Genomic DNA, 14450 nt, shown 5'->3' on the forward strand with positions numbered 1-14450 from the left:
TAGACGCGAAGCGAGTTGCGATTCGACGCGGCCAAAAGAATTGTGACGCGATCTTCGTCGTCTGGCTGGTGGCCCAAACTCGGTCTGAATGGAGGCGAGAGTAACGAGGGCTTTCAAACTCCCAGTAGCCTCCTCTTCCAACGCTTCTTCCTTTTCTCTCCCACGACCCTTCATGAACGACCAGTGCAGCACACCATTATCACCCGGCACTCGTAATATTTTCCACCACTCTTAAGCTTTTCTCCTCTTTTCACCATCGTAAAACACATCCCAAACTTCTTTCCTCCATATAACCCCCCCCCCCCCTCCCTCCTTATCTCTCTCTCTCATCCAGACCCAACAAAAAATCAAGCTTCACAATTATTTCAGGGAAAATTAATTTTCCTCTAGTTGCTCGTTTGACTAAATTGAACAGCTACATATATATATCATATGCGGGGATCAAGCATGAATTTCAATGCGGTTAAATTGTTGCTGTATCGCCCCTGCAGTATTGCCGGCATATCTGGCCCCATAAAAAACGTAAAACGGCCCGTTAGACATAACTAGATACATTTTAAAGTTCGGACTGTACTAGCCACTGCCAAATTGAAAGTCAATATCGGAAAGTAGTACGGAGGCAAGCAATAATCCGCAACCGTGGCGCAATTCGTTCGGTACAGGCAAGTTCTGGGGCTAAATTTATCCGTTAAATTAAAAAGAAGCAAATAGAGAGATGGGGCGCGCTTGACGTTTGGATAATTCTTCGCAATTCGCACGTAAAATTTTGGGAGGGGGAGTCTGAAGGAGATTAATGAGAATAGCTGCGAGTGTTCATTGGATGCAACGACTGTCGACAAAACTGAGCAAGATCAAGCGACTGGTACATACGTACTACAGAATATAGGCTGTAGTTAAGCGCGGTGAAAATACTTGCGATGCAGTTCGGTATATATATGCATGACATTCATTTCTTACAAGCGACGCGTCGCTTCATCTTAGAACGTTTCACGACCTTATTTGCTGGCTGAGACGTGCAATAACCTACGACTCGTACTCGGCAGGCGTGGCAGTTGGAAGACACGATCAGAAACACATGCAAGAAACGTCAGCTCCCCTTTTGTCTAGCTCGCCGATGCCACGAAGAAATTTCACGGATCGTCGAGAAAATAAAACAATATCCGATAGAGGAGGCCGAGCTGAGGAAATTCAAGCGATCGTGTTACCCTGCAGAAGATATGTCGTATATAACGATATCAAGATTTTCATATGATTCATAAATAATGAAACGGCGAGCGAGATAAGATTTTAAGAAAATGCGCGTAGAATTATTTGAGAGAAAAGTAAGAAATTCAATCGAGAAAACGGAGATGTCATGCGTTATGCATTTGCCGGAAGTAGAGTCCTATGTATTTTAAAATGTCATTGAAATGAATTCCTTGGTACACATATACCTCAGGTGGATGCATCGGTGGCTCAGCTTGGTAGATGGCAAAGACACGCCAACAGTTTCTATCATCTATCGAGACATATTCGGCGCTTTATTATATATATATATCGCGATGCACTGCAGCTGCTCTCGGTCACCTTCTTCATTAAAATTGGAGGAGAGGTTATATTTTCTTCTGCAATGCGCGCGATATAGGACAATATCGTGTACACTACGTATTTGACGAGGGGGAGTTATTGGTAAATCGTGACTATGGTGCGTTATTTGGTGATAATTCGCGAGCAGGGACGATTCGTTTCTTTCGGTTGACAGGGCAAGTAGTCCCGGGTGAGCGTTCATTTTCATCCGGAAGGGTCTCGTCTCCACTTCTTACTCACTGTCACTGCTATGCGGAAACTCCTGAAGATGCGCTGTGAGTCGTTCGTAACCCCCACCCCCCCCCCCCCCATTCGTCCCTCCGTGTATTCTCCAGCAAGCAAGGATCACGACGAACCGCGAAATTCTTACCAATCTTAAGCATATCACCGATTCCTGTTTACTCGCGCTAAGCGAAATTGGAATACCAACGACTATCCATACACGGCGGATGCCAGATTAATTGGATTCATTAAGCAAACAGTTATACTACATGCATGTTTCGCTACAAATATTTACCTTAGATTCAATATCATTTCGTCTTTCCATACGATTTACTTCCTTCCTGTTATCCTGATCCACGCATAATGATAAATCACTCGTGCATGTACTTTATTTAAAAAATTTGCCCTAAGAAACGCTCCAACTTTTCTCGCCTCCTGATGCAGTTTGAAGCAAAAAGTTTGGACGAGAGAGACTTTGAAAAATATTCACGAAGCTTGGTTTTGTTCCTGAGTGCATGGAGCGAGTAAGCCTGTATAGTAATTAGAGAGGAGAATCTTCCGTGCGATTGCGTCTGTTCGAGCGTGCTTTAATGAAAATTCATTCCGATGAAAGCTGGTATAAGAGCGTAGTTCGCAGAGGGCGCGCGTCGGACCAGGATGGACGCGCAGGCCCGTTTCCATTACTCAGCAATGTCACGTATGCCGGGGGCCCGCTTTTACAGTTTGTACGATATAGCCTGCTAGGTAATGTAAAGCTCGCATTAAGCTTGGCCAAGTGCGCCTTGGCACGTGCGAGGAGAACGTCGGAACACGTTTAATCTTAGCTATAAAACTTATATTTCTGTCCATCCAACGTGCGTTCGCCAATGGAATCCTTCGCTCCAACTCAGTCCACTGCATACATGCATTTAACATTTCACCTGGCAACTCGCTCACTTTCTTTCCCATGCGAAATCACCACTGCCAACTTTATGCTCCAATCGTCGCTACGTAACCAAAGTCAACATCTCTCGCGGAACATAAATTATACAATTCTGCTTAATTGTATTTGTCAAAAGAATAATCGTTTTTATCCACAGTGAAAAATCTGCATAATGCAACGATTGATAGGAATCGCGTCTTTCCTAATGAGAAATTAAATGGGAAGAATGAAAAGGATAACGAGGTGGATGAAATTTGTTTATCGATGAAGTATCGTTAATCGGTTTTAATTAAAATTTCTCGGAGATATTGAACGAAGATCGTTGAGGGGTATAGAAAAGAGATTGTGAAGAGTAACAGTCGTATCGGTGCGATGTATCGTTGATATCTGGGGCCAATATTGCCGGATCATTGCGCAATCTTGTCGGATTTGAAAATGACTCTTTTGCAAGGAGAGATTGACTTTACGAGGCGGCATAACGTTTCCTAGCAAGTGTAAGTTTTGTATCCCAGCCAGAGTAGCCATTCTCGCCACTGGACTCCGTAGAAAATCACCTGAAGCCAAGTATCGGGCTGTGGGAGAAGGACGCGCAGCAGCTCCTTTCTGTGTCCTCGCATCGGTTTCATGCTTCGACGAGATTTATGAAGCGTGATAACCCCTAGGACCTTTGCTAGAGAAAACGCAAGTAGCCACCTAGTCCATTCGAACGATAGAATTTTCTACATTTCCTTTCTTCCCATCACGCACCCTCTTTATCTATTTCTATCTCTTTTCTACAGGACCTATTCAACTACTGCTGATTTTTTTTTGCCGCACTCTAAGGGTTCGTATCACATGCTAAAATTCGATTCTTGCCAATTTATTATTGACGCGCGTCGTCAAGGTAAAAGAAAATAATAATATTCTTGTGGTTATACACGCACACACTATAATGGCTCTGTTTTTCAGAGGCTTCGAGAAAGTTTTACTGAAATGTCGATTCTCCGTGCAGCTGTACGATCGTTTATACGCGGGGATCGAGATATGATTTCTGAGAGGATGCGAGAAGCTCGAGTTGTACAATAACCCAACCGTTAAATAATCTGCATCGAATCGCGAAGGACACGTTTACTGGCTCGTATATCGCGATAAAAACATTTTTACAAATCTCAAGCAGTTTTTGGGATTTTCGCGATTGGACGATCTCCTTATTTGTCCAGAATCTTATCTCCCTGGTTTGGTATGTGGCGCGTGTACACAGGGGTATCCGAGTAAACTCGATGAAACGTATATCAAGCACAAAATCGAGTATCCTGACAGCGTTGAAACGCAGCTCTAGCTTGCCCGTGGTTTCTGGAGTGAAAGAGGCGAGATAAAGGAGAGAGACAAATGCAGGTACGAGCAAGCGTATAGGTAAACGGTGGCACAAGTGGGTACAGTGATTTGAGAAGAAAGTAAAAAGTCGGAATGGATAAATAGAATTCGCTTTCTCGTGGAAAGTTTCAAATCGATGGATTTCTTTTCTTTCGATTTCCGTTTAGACTTTAGGAGTTTTCGGATATATACTATATACATATAGTTGCAAAGAAAGATAAGGTAAGTAAGAACATCCAAGAAATGGGAAGTTGTTTATTTTTTTCCCTTAATACATACATACATGCATATATATATATCGTAGGGCAGTTTTATCGAAATCTATGAGTGGAATTTCTTTCAACGCTTACATTTGTATAGGTAAAAAGCACGAGCGGCAAATTGAGCATAGCTCGAGCTAGCTCGAAATCCAATCGGATCGAAAGTGATACGAGCATACGGATACCGATCCATTTCTGCGCCATTTCATTCTCCATCACTGGTCCCTCCCTGCGCATTTCAAATCTAGCTGGGCATATTATCGATATATTTTTCATTGTAAAAAGCTCTCTTTTCAGCTTTGCGGACCAGTCAAATATTTACAGCCAATCGTAATGCAGTTCTCGATCGAGCCAGCTGTAGCTATATGTATACAATGCCATAAATTCCTATTTTCTAGAAAGTAAGGCTAATAGTCCTTTCACGCATTGGTATATACATATATCGATACAGTGTGTAATAATCCCTCGCCTTTCGGAGCCTCGTCGAATATTCATTCAGGATGAGAAGTTCTCGCGGCTGACTTTTGTTCCCACTTAAATTAGCTTTTGTGCAGTTTCATCGGTATAATCAACGATCGTAATCTTCCGTAGCTCCGAAGTCGAGTAATTTGTGTGTTGGTTGGCGAGTGACGCGACGGCGCGCGACACGCTGGCGTCCAGAGTCTTCAATTATCGTGATTGGAGGAAACGGGGCATCCGGTGCATACAGCATCCAGGGCTCTTGGGCCTGCGGCTGAAAATGCCAACGCTAAATTACGCGACCCATTAAAACTCCTGCCTGGAAAATCCGTATTTCTCGTCGCCTAGCGTTAACAGCCAGCCCAATCGATATTTAAATAAAAATCATTCCGACCTACTTCAATCTCCTTTCTTCCCTTTATCCTCCCTTCCCCTTCCCCCTCTTCGTCTTTTCTTCAATACAGCCTAGCTGTCGATAAAAACAACGGTGCTACTAATTCTTTCGAGAACAGTCGTTGCAAAAAGAATATAAACGAGGGTTTATGCGCAGATCGAATGACTTTCCTTTTATACTTTTTATTCAGTTTTTTAAGTAAATAAATATTTTATTTCATTCACACGTACGATAACGACGTTTCCTCCCTGATTCGAGATAAGATTAATAGCGTCAATAATACAGTCAGTTATTGTTTAAGTATTCAAGTTGAAATACATAGCCAAACTTAATGTCCTGTGTTGTTTAGCTACGTGATCAGTATTTTTCAATAATACATAAATATATCGTAATAATAAATGTTTATGCCAAGATACCATCTCACACACACGCAAAATGATCGATCTCACTCCGAATGACGCGAGTTAAATGCTCGCTAACGATATTTAATCCCGTTTCGTAGTACATGCACTCTCAGATATATACTATACAATATAACAAAATGATTTTGCGTTCAACAATGTTTGTAAAAAACGAAGTAATAATTTAATTGGTTCAAATCTCTTCTACCATCGTGCTCCTTAATGAAGAAGGAAACGAGGTTTTCCGTGAAATTTGCAGGAAAAACACGGTAAGTTTTCTTATCGAATGGAAGAAAATCGGTATTTCTCTGGTGGGTAGTACAGGAGAATAGCTAGGTTGGCCCTAGTGGAATATTGCAGGAGGGAACTTTATCTTGGGCAGTATATCGATATTTGTGCGAACGTAATCGAATTACCGAGAATAGGCCGGTGGCGCGTAAGCGATCATAGTTTCGAGGCCACGATCTTCGAACTTTCCACTCTAGCAAACTTGGACGGCCCAACGAAGCCAAGCCGCGCGTACTTCTTGCTCGTGGTCTCACCTCCGACTATAGCGTACATCCATGCCCAGCTATCTTTCCAACTTTCTTCTCCCGGAATTGAATCGCCGTGAAATCGGCCACATCCCCCTATCCTTGACGCGAAGAGCTAGCCGGAAATCTGCCGATATTTCTGCAGGGTGAGTTTTCTTCCCCTTTCTCCTTCACCGTACTTTTCCATCCCAGCAACAACAAGTCAGTTGGCTAGTCGAAATACTTCCTTTTAGCAAATTGACAAATACCTTAATGGCCGTGCTTGGTTAACTTGGATCTACAGATGTCTGACTACAGAAAGAAGAATCGTCGGAGTAATTCGATTTTATCCATTCTCTACTCAACTTCGAGGGATAAGTGCTCTTTCCTTCTTTCTATTATATAGAAAACCACTAATCAAGTACATAACCATCAGGAAGAAATAAATTTTCAACTAACGTTCTTGATTGATAACCAGCTTTAAAATTGATATTCGTTCAAGATCGTTTCTCGAGGATTGATGTAAATTTTTCGAGAGCAAATGTTTGTTTCCGTCGACGAGAGAAAATGTGTAGGGAGTGAAACGGTTACACAAAAATTGACAAAGTATCGTCACGTGGGAAAATGCGGAGTAGACGAAACGTTACCATCAGGTTACAATTTTTCCTTTACTCACGCCTCACCGTGGTTTCTCCTTTTATTTTCTTATCCGACGAATGACCCAGTGATAGTATAAATGCAAATGATACGGGGCTATATAAGTTCCAAAAAGATCCGTAGCCAGAGGTAGAGAAGGATTTTGTGCGTGGAAATAGGAAGATAGCTGTAGGATTATAAAGAGGTAGTGAAGGGGGGTGGAGGAGGGTGGATAGTGAGTTGAGTATAAGGAGTAGCCAAGAGCAAGAATAACACAAGAAAAAGGAGATGAAACGAAAGTCTGACGACCCAAATCTTTCGTCGTCATTTTCACACCCGAACAATCGCTTCATTGTATCAGCTAAAAGAAAACTCGCGAATCTGGCCATGATTGCTCAGCATTATCGTGGAAGATGCTCTCTCTCTCTCTCTCTCTCTCTCTCTCTCTCTCTCTCCCTGTCGCGAAATAAATGACATTTATATTCAGGATGACGAAAATCACGACTAAAAAATCTTATTAATTATTTCCCTCTATAACTATTATCATTATTACTATCATGATCATTTTTATCGGTAGCGATAAAGGGCAAGCGTAAGCAGTATTAGTTGGTGGTAAGTTGTGGGAAAATATGGCGACGGAAAAACGTGTGCGGAAACATGAAACGATGCCCCTCGTCCCTTCTAGTTATTCCAGAGAGGGGCGTAAATATTTGTAAAGCTCAAAGCAGGGCGAGCATATTCACGGTGACAGGTGTCTGTGCATAAAACATCGACTTGGGGAGGAACCGCGAGTAGTCCGCATGATAATTTATCGGTTTGACTTTTAATTCTCATTTGCCAGCTGATATTTTGTAGGATTAGCAGGTCTGTGCGGTGAAATCTTGCGGGAGGCCGGAGTGTATTCCTTGACAATTCTCGGTTTAAGATGGGTATGGTATAAGGGGCGAGAGGGGGAATATAGTGATGGGAAGAGATTCGAAGTCTCGGTTCGGTCGAAGCAAATGGAACGTAGAGAAGGGCCTTTCCCGTAGGATCGATAGTAGTGGGAGGGGATGAGGGTTGCTGGAGAGAAAGGAGGGAGGGAGGGACGCGGGAGGTGTGGGTGAGATGAGAGAGGGCGCTGCTCCTGCGAGGATGCTGCCATTCGCGATAATGGTATTGGTGGTGGTGGTGGTGGTGTTGGTGGTGGTGGGTGGTAGTACTGGCGGCGTCGGCGTCGCCGTTGGCTTCGGCGTCGTTCGCGGCACAAGCGACACCACCGACACACTAACAGATCTCTGCCAAAGCAGTCTCCTACTCTCGGTCCAGTTTGCACTCCGCCGTTCGCTAAGAAGCATCTCGCGAGATCCCCGCTCACTCCCAACTCGAGATACTTCGCGTTTAGCAGCAGAGAGAGAGAGAGAGAGAGAGAGAGGGAGGGAGAAAGAGAGAGAAAAAGAGAGCCACCCCTCGCGCTTCGCGAATAACCACCACTCTGTGACCTGTGCACATGTTTGTGTAATGTCCAATTTTTTTCTATAAATCGAATTTTCCGATTGACAAAAATACTGGCAGTTTCTATCACTGTGCGACGACTCGATCGCGAATCGATGAATCTGGTGCCGGGAGGATGCAGTTGGTTTGCCAAACCGTCCTGAACTCTGTCGCTTAGGTTAGGACTACCGGATGACGACCTGTGATTAGTGTGACTGATAAAGGTATAGAGAGTGGGAGGGAGAAGGCGAGACTTATTCTTCGAGATATTGCCAAGCTGAGGGTCCTTCCACGCCACAAAGGTACCCACACTTTCGTGTAATCACATGTGTAATCTTCTGTGTAATCTTATCCGAGGTCAACAGCTGCTCTTATCACACTAGCATTTTCCCCCGTCTTTTCCTAACACATGAAAAATGAAAACATGCAAATTCTTGCTATTTAATCTCGTGCAACAAAATATCTTTGTATAGAGAATATAATATTATTTTCCTGCAGAGGAATCAGTGTTACGATGATCGGTTTTCAATGGATTTATCTAATTTAATATGATATTTGATGAATCGCATGAAATTTCAGTTTGTGTGTAGCTAGAAATAATGGTCGTGAAGTTTTTTATATCGCACAATCGGAAAAGCCTCTTTCGCGTTTGTTAAGCTATTTGATTCTCGAGTATAAATAGGCTTTCGCGTTAGCTTTTATATATTTTTGTGATATTATGAGTGGCTACTGAATTCTCTCTATACATAAATTTCAATCATAATTTACTATTAGGAGAGCAAAGCTTGTCACTCATACAGAGCTATGCATATATAATATTCAATAATTACACTTTTCTATAAGAACTCGTATTATCCTCTCGAACAAAAGGCTTTCGGAACAAACAGTATGTATATTTTTCGTTGCAGCACAAATAATCGGAATTATTTACTTCATCGATATCATTCTTATGAAATCAATTACGATCTAGGTGTAATTACAACGTATGATGCACAACGCATATTTAAATATACATATACTATGTGTTACAATGAAATTGTACGAGAAGCCAAATTGTTCCTACTATAACAATATTATCCAATATTTGAGTGTCCTATTTGTCTCTATTGTTCAATTATTTATAAAAGTAATAAACTTTTCAGCGTGTTGCAACGCAGCTTTGATAAATGTTTATTTTGCAAAATTAACTTGTATAAAAATCAAGGCCTACCCAATCCAGTGCTGTTTTTTCAAGGTCGCCGCCAAAAGTAATATGAAACAAAAAAGGGTGAACGAAAGGGACTCTGTTGGTCTTTCCGATGCTGTGTAAAACCTTTTGAAATTTCCGTTTTCCTTCGTTCACCTGTACATATATAGTAGAGCATGCCGTATATCTAGTCAAACACTATATATATATATATATAAATGGTATAGAGAGGGTGGTACTCACGAGCTGGATTTACCGTTTTACAGAACCGTTTTGCATTCCAATGAATATTAATCGAATGCAATTATTAAACGCAAATTGAAACTCAAACAGCAGCGCCGTTTCAGGGAAAGCATTTCGAACGGTCGTGTCGCTCGTTGGTTTCGTCGGCGGCGACGTTGGCCCTTCGGCTTTTCTACCCCTTCAACCTTGCCCACCACTTTACTACCTGCAGATAGATATCCGCGCATAAACTTGCTTGCCGAGTCCGCTCGTGTACTCGAAAGGAGAGTGCTTTTCAGGGATTTCCAGTCTCCTAGGGATTTTTAGGATCGATCGTCAGCAAAGTCACGCCACTTTTTCTTTATCCGAGACCTTAAGAAATCCTTCTCGGTCTATACGCGTCCTCTTACCCTCTTCCTTCCCCCTTCACCCTTCAACTGTTTCACAATGCTAAACGATAACGAGCTAAGTCGTCAAGCACTCGCTAATTTTTATCTTAAACTTGTTAGAATTTTAATAGCGTGCTGGACGATGTAGACGTATAAAAAGAAGAAAATTGTCCTCTGTGGACGACTGAACTTACTTTGGTAAAATTGGATAGGGAGAGCACGTCCAGAAGAAAAGAACAATTCAGTATCCGTATATATATAGAAGCACCGGTGTTTGTTGGACATCCAGTCCCGATTAACTTTTGATTAATTTTCGTTGGCAAAGTAAACTGCTTGGTTTCTGTGTTGGGTGAAAACTGGCGAGTCGCAATTAAACTCGGCGTGTATGTTGGCTCTCCCAGTCTCCATATATTATGCGCGATAGGTACAATTAGACAAAGTGTGTGTCACCACTATTCAGGCTAGCGTGCAGTAATGGAATTAAATTAAAGGAATGATTTACCCTCATTTGGATACCTTTTGCCCATTAATTTATTCCGACCAAGGAAACGATATTAAAACCATAATTTTGCATAGTAGCAATTTTCATTAAATTTTGCTATGCGATGACCATGATATATAGAATTACGCACTTATAGACATACAACACGTAGTACGATGAAATCTCGGCATTTCAAATTCATTGCTATAGCAATTGTAACATACCTATATATATATATACATTATTTGGTCGAAAGAAAACGATAGGGTGAAGTGAGCAATAATATATATACAGAAGATGGTGTTTTTCCGTTTAACGGATCCGCCAAGCACGTGAGTTTCTCTAAAATACTACGGTCGATATGTATCGCAAGGTTTGCATTTGAGCGGCCAATAAAATTTATCACTGTCACCGAGAATTGCCAATGAAACTTAGTATAGGTATATAGCTTTTACATTTCCTCGGCAATTCCTAGGCTAGCTCCCCTTCTGGCTTGTCCGTAAATGCCGCTTACACTTGGATGAATGCATTCGTGGCATCCGAGTGAAAAGTGCAGTCGAAACACATCGTTACGAGTCGTTACTTGCATTTTAACGAATTTCAAACCAGTGTCGTCGCTTGCATTTTTCGGCTGGCTCCGCTTCATATACGTGTCTACGCTCGGAAGTCCTGCACAATCGTAAGCAATTTGGGAAATTGCCATGTACGGCCGGAAATCGATGCTAGAAAAAAAGGCTATAGGGAATGTGCGTGCGTATACGAGGGGGGGGGGGAGGAGGAGGAGGAGGAGGAGGAGAAGGGTGAAACGAGCTCTGGAGAGAGAGAGAGAGAGAGAAAAAGCGAAAGAGATATATACGCAACACATCGCTATTGAGTAAGTGGTTTTGAACTATTAGTAGTAAAAGCCTGGTCGGACACTTCGGGCCAGACTAAATTTGCCACGATGATACGTGCCATGGACAGTCGGAGAGATCGGTAATAATAACTCACTTTTCCACTCAAGTATAATAAGTTAATATTAACAAACATCAGTTGGAAAATTCGCTAACGATTGGCGATAAAAAAAACTAGAGAGTTAATAAAAGCCTATCGAGTAAGCGGTTTGCAGCTATTAGTAGTAAAAGCTTGGTCAGACACCTATGGCCAAGATAAATTTAGCGTGACGATAACGATGCTCGAAGCGAGGACACAAATTATTAAGCAGCGCATTGAGAGACTACTCTATCAATATTAGTGATATTATTACTTTTGCACGAAACTATACTCGTGTCTCTCCCATTTCTTTAAATTTTCAACTCCTTAAGGTCTCGTTTCTCCGCAGTAGAATGGAAATAATATAAATTACACATAAAGGTGAAGAATGGCAATGGAAGTGGAAAAAGTAATCGGGCTGGTCAAGAATTGAAGATAAAATTACACTGACGATTTATGGGATTAAAGCGAAGCTATAATTTATATGGCAGCATTAAATCGTCTTCCTTTCTTTTTTCGTCTATCTCTACAGTATTCATGCCTCGTTAGATATAGAATGGAGTAAGAGAGAACGGGTATTGCGTTGTAATTATTATATATATTAGCAGAGTCGTTAGGCCAGGGGAGCATTCTTGGTAGTTATAGGACGATAAAGCACCGCCGGTAACATCTACGCGGTGTGATCTACGCAGGCAGGAGGTACATACATACATATTTGTGTGTACACGTCGGGCCAATGCTAGGGTTTTTTCACTGAAGGTAGAGAGGGGATCGGTGGAGTCGCAGCGAGACACGTGTGTGTAACTATTGTGTCATTACACGCGATTATGTATTGCACAAGAGCGATGCTTTCAAAGCGCTCCAATTAACGTCTCGCTCTGAAGCTGTTTATCCGACTCGAAACTTGACAAGCGGATTGTTTTTTCGTTCCTCGCCTGCCCCAGTTAAAAGAGAGGAATTGGATGGACGAGTCTGCGGATGTTGACGGCAGTGCAACTCGAATCATCGACGTGCAATTAGCGAGGCAGGGCTTTTAGATTTTTCAGGCGAAAGATGACGGAATTTTTGAGTGGAGGGCGGGGTGAAATCTGGCGCGCGATGGTGGAGACGCACGAGGCGAGCGTGTATGCACGCGTGTCGACACCCGTCCTATTCGTGCAGCCTGCAGTCCGCCCACCCAAAAGAGCTTAATTGAATTTCTCTTAATTAACTGCCTTCGGGGCGCAGCGATAATTGCAACGCACGAACTCACCCATTACCGTAATTGTGGGTCTAATTAATGTAATGTGGCTGTTCTTCCCGTATTCAGCCGGAGGATGAAATTGCCAAATGGAATTTTCGAGCCTCTCCTATTGAAGCTCCTCGCGTATACACCGTATACCAACTGACCATCCAATCGAGATATTAATTTACATTCACTTTCATCTACAAAATTCATTTACATCTTAAAACATCATTTTCCAAGAGACTCCAACTAGATATTTCAGCCAAAGACCTCCATGATTCACGCTGACAAAATTCATGTACTTGTAATCTGCCTTAAATCGGATTATTTATCAAACAGAAGCTTAAAGGCGTATTACGCGACACTTTCATACAATATTGCTGACTGAAGGGGATATTATATGAAAAACAAAGTTCATTATACGTTTACTTTTTAACAATTACTCCATTTCCCTATTGTCCAAGAAAAAAACAGTTGAGATTTAATAATTAAAATATGGTTTGTAGCGAACACAAGCAGAGGCGACTTTTGTCTCAAATAGAAAACTGCATTCTGATAAAACGGGATATAACGTATTATTAGCCAGAGGCACTATTTATACGCGAAGGAGGAAGAGGCGTGATGTTTTATAAATAAAATTACCGTCGAGAGACAAAGAAACTCCAACAACATTGTTTCATTACATTACAAAGCTTTCTGCTGTATTTAACTCGGCCGTTTAAGTGACTCGCCTAAAAGACACTAACTCTAATTTGAATTCTATTACTGTTAAGCGGTTGGCAAAGCTGATAGCGCTCGAAGTAGAAGTCAGGTCAATCTCAATGTGATGACCATAGTTTTGTGTGTGTAAAACAACTGTTCTACGATTAATTAAAAATGTTTAGCATATAAACAAAACAAGTTACATCGAGATACAAATTTATCTTTTGTAGCCACACCCACTCTACCATTACATATAGCCATTTTAACCTATAAGTATAAGTACATATATTTCAATATCTTCAGAAACCTTTTACTCAATAATAACTGCACTTAGCCCCTACACCATTCTCTTTTGTCAGTCCATTCACCTATCCCTTTCAATAAACTGCTATCTTTGCTCTTTGCATCCTGCCCCCCCCCCCTTCTCTGCCATTCGCTTTGCTTCATCTTTTTCTTGTTTTCACGACTTTTTATTCCTTTCTACAATTCCATTCGCACTGCCAGCTCGCGTACTAGCACGAAGCAGCTCGTAAAGAATTTACCTGCAATTTCTGCAGTAGTGTATATAGTAGTCCGGTAGGGGTGGCTGTATATGGTAGGGTGAGGAAGGGGGTGGGAGAGACCAGGCAGTGGCGGCTTTTCAATAACGCGAAGCGTGACTCCCGAGCGAGTGTTCCGAACAGTTCCTAGCTATGTACCTATTCACTCGGTTAGCAGGCAATAAAGAAGGTATACGTCGATCCGAAAGGGATGGCTACACCTCAAGGGGCAAAAGCGTAGCCTCGAAGGAAGACAAACCAACTTGATGTATTGAATTTCTACTTCGATTCTACCATTTAATTCCTTACTCTCTCGCTTCACCGTTTTTTTTCTTCTTTATTTCCTCTCGTCCAATGTTATCCTATCCCTCACCCTACTCTTTTCCCTATGCATCAACTCGTTAACAAAAACCACCTTAAATTTTCAGAGTCGCTCCACCTAAACACGATAGCGAATGCTACCCTCTCTTTTCAATTAACCGAAACAGATAACGACATCGTGTTACCATATCGAATTTCGATATGCTCTTCTGCTG

At 41.9% G+C, this 14450-nt stretch overlaps 2 protein-coding genes across 4 annotated transcripts in view; one reads left to right on the forward strand and one right to left on the reverse strand.

The window, feature by feature from the left end:
* The window catches only part of LOC136773530 (glutamate receptor ionotropic, kainate 2-like), a 42135-nt gene extending 31810 nt beyond the window's left edge, over nt 1-10325 (reverse strand). Inside the window, exon 1 of the mRNA XM_066727273.1 lies at nt 10190-10325. The gene's annotated coding sequence lies outside the window, so the exon portion shown is untranslated. The remainder of the gene's footprint in view (nt 1-10189) is intronic.
* LOC136773531 (glutamate receptor ionotropic, kainate 2-like) overlaps nt 8022-14450 on the forward strand; it is a 130698-nt gene continuing 124269 nt past the window's right edge. For all 3 annotated transcript variants that reach the window (XR_010822636.1, XM_066727274.1, XM_066727275.1), the window contains exon 1: nt 8022-8500. The gene's annotated coding sequence lies outside the window, so the exon portion shown is untranslated. The remainder of the gene's footprint in view (nt 8501-14450) is intronic.

The sequence above is a fragment of the Prorops nasuta genome, unplaced genomic scaffold (assembly GCF_024137725.1).
Source record: "Prorops nasuta isolate Cenicafe-Biocafe unplaced genomic scaffold, Cenicafe_Pnas_1.2 PNAS00005, whole genome shotgun sequence".
NCBI classification, from domain to species: domain Eukaryota; kingdom Metazoa; phylum Arthropoda; class Insecta; order Hymenoptera; family Bethylidae; genus Prorops; species Prorops nasuta.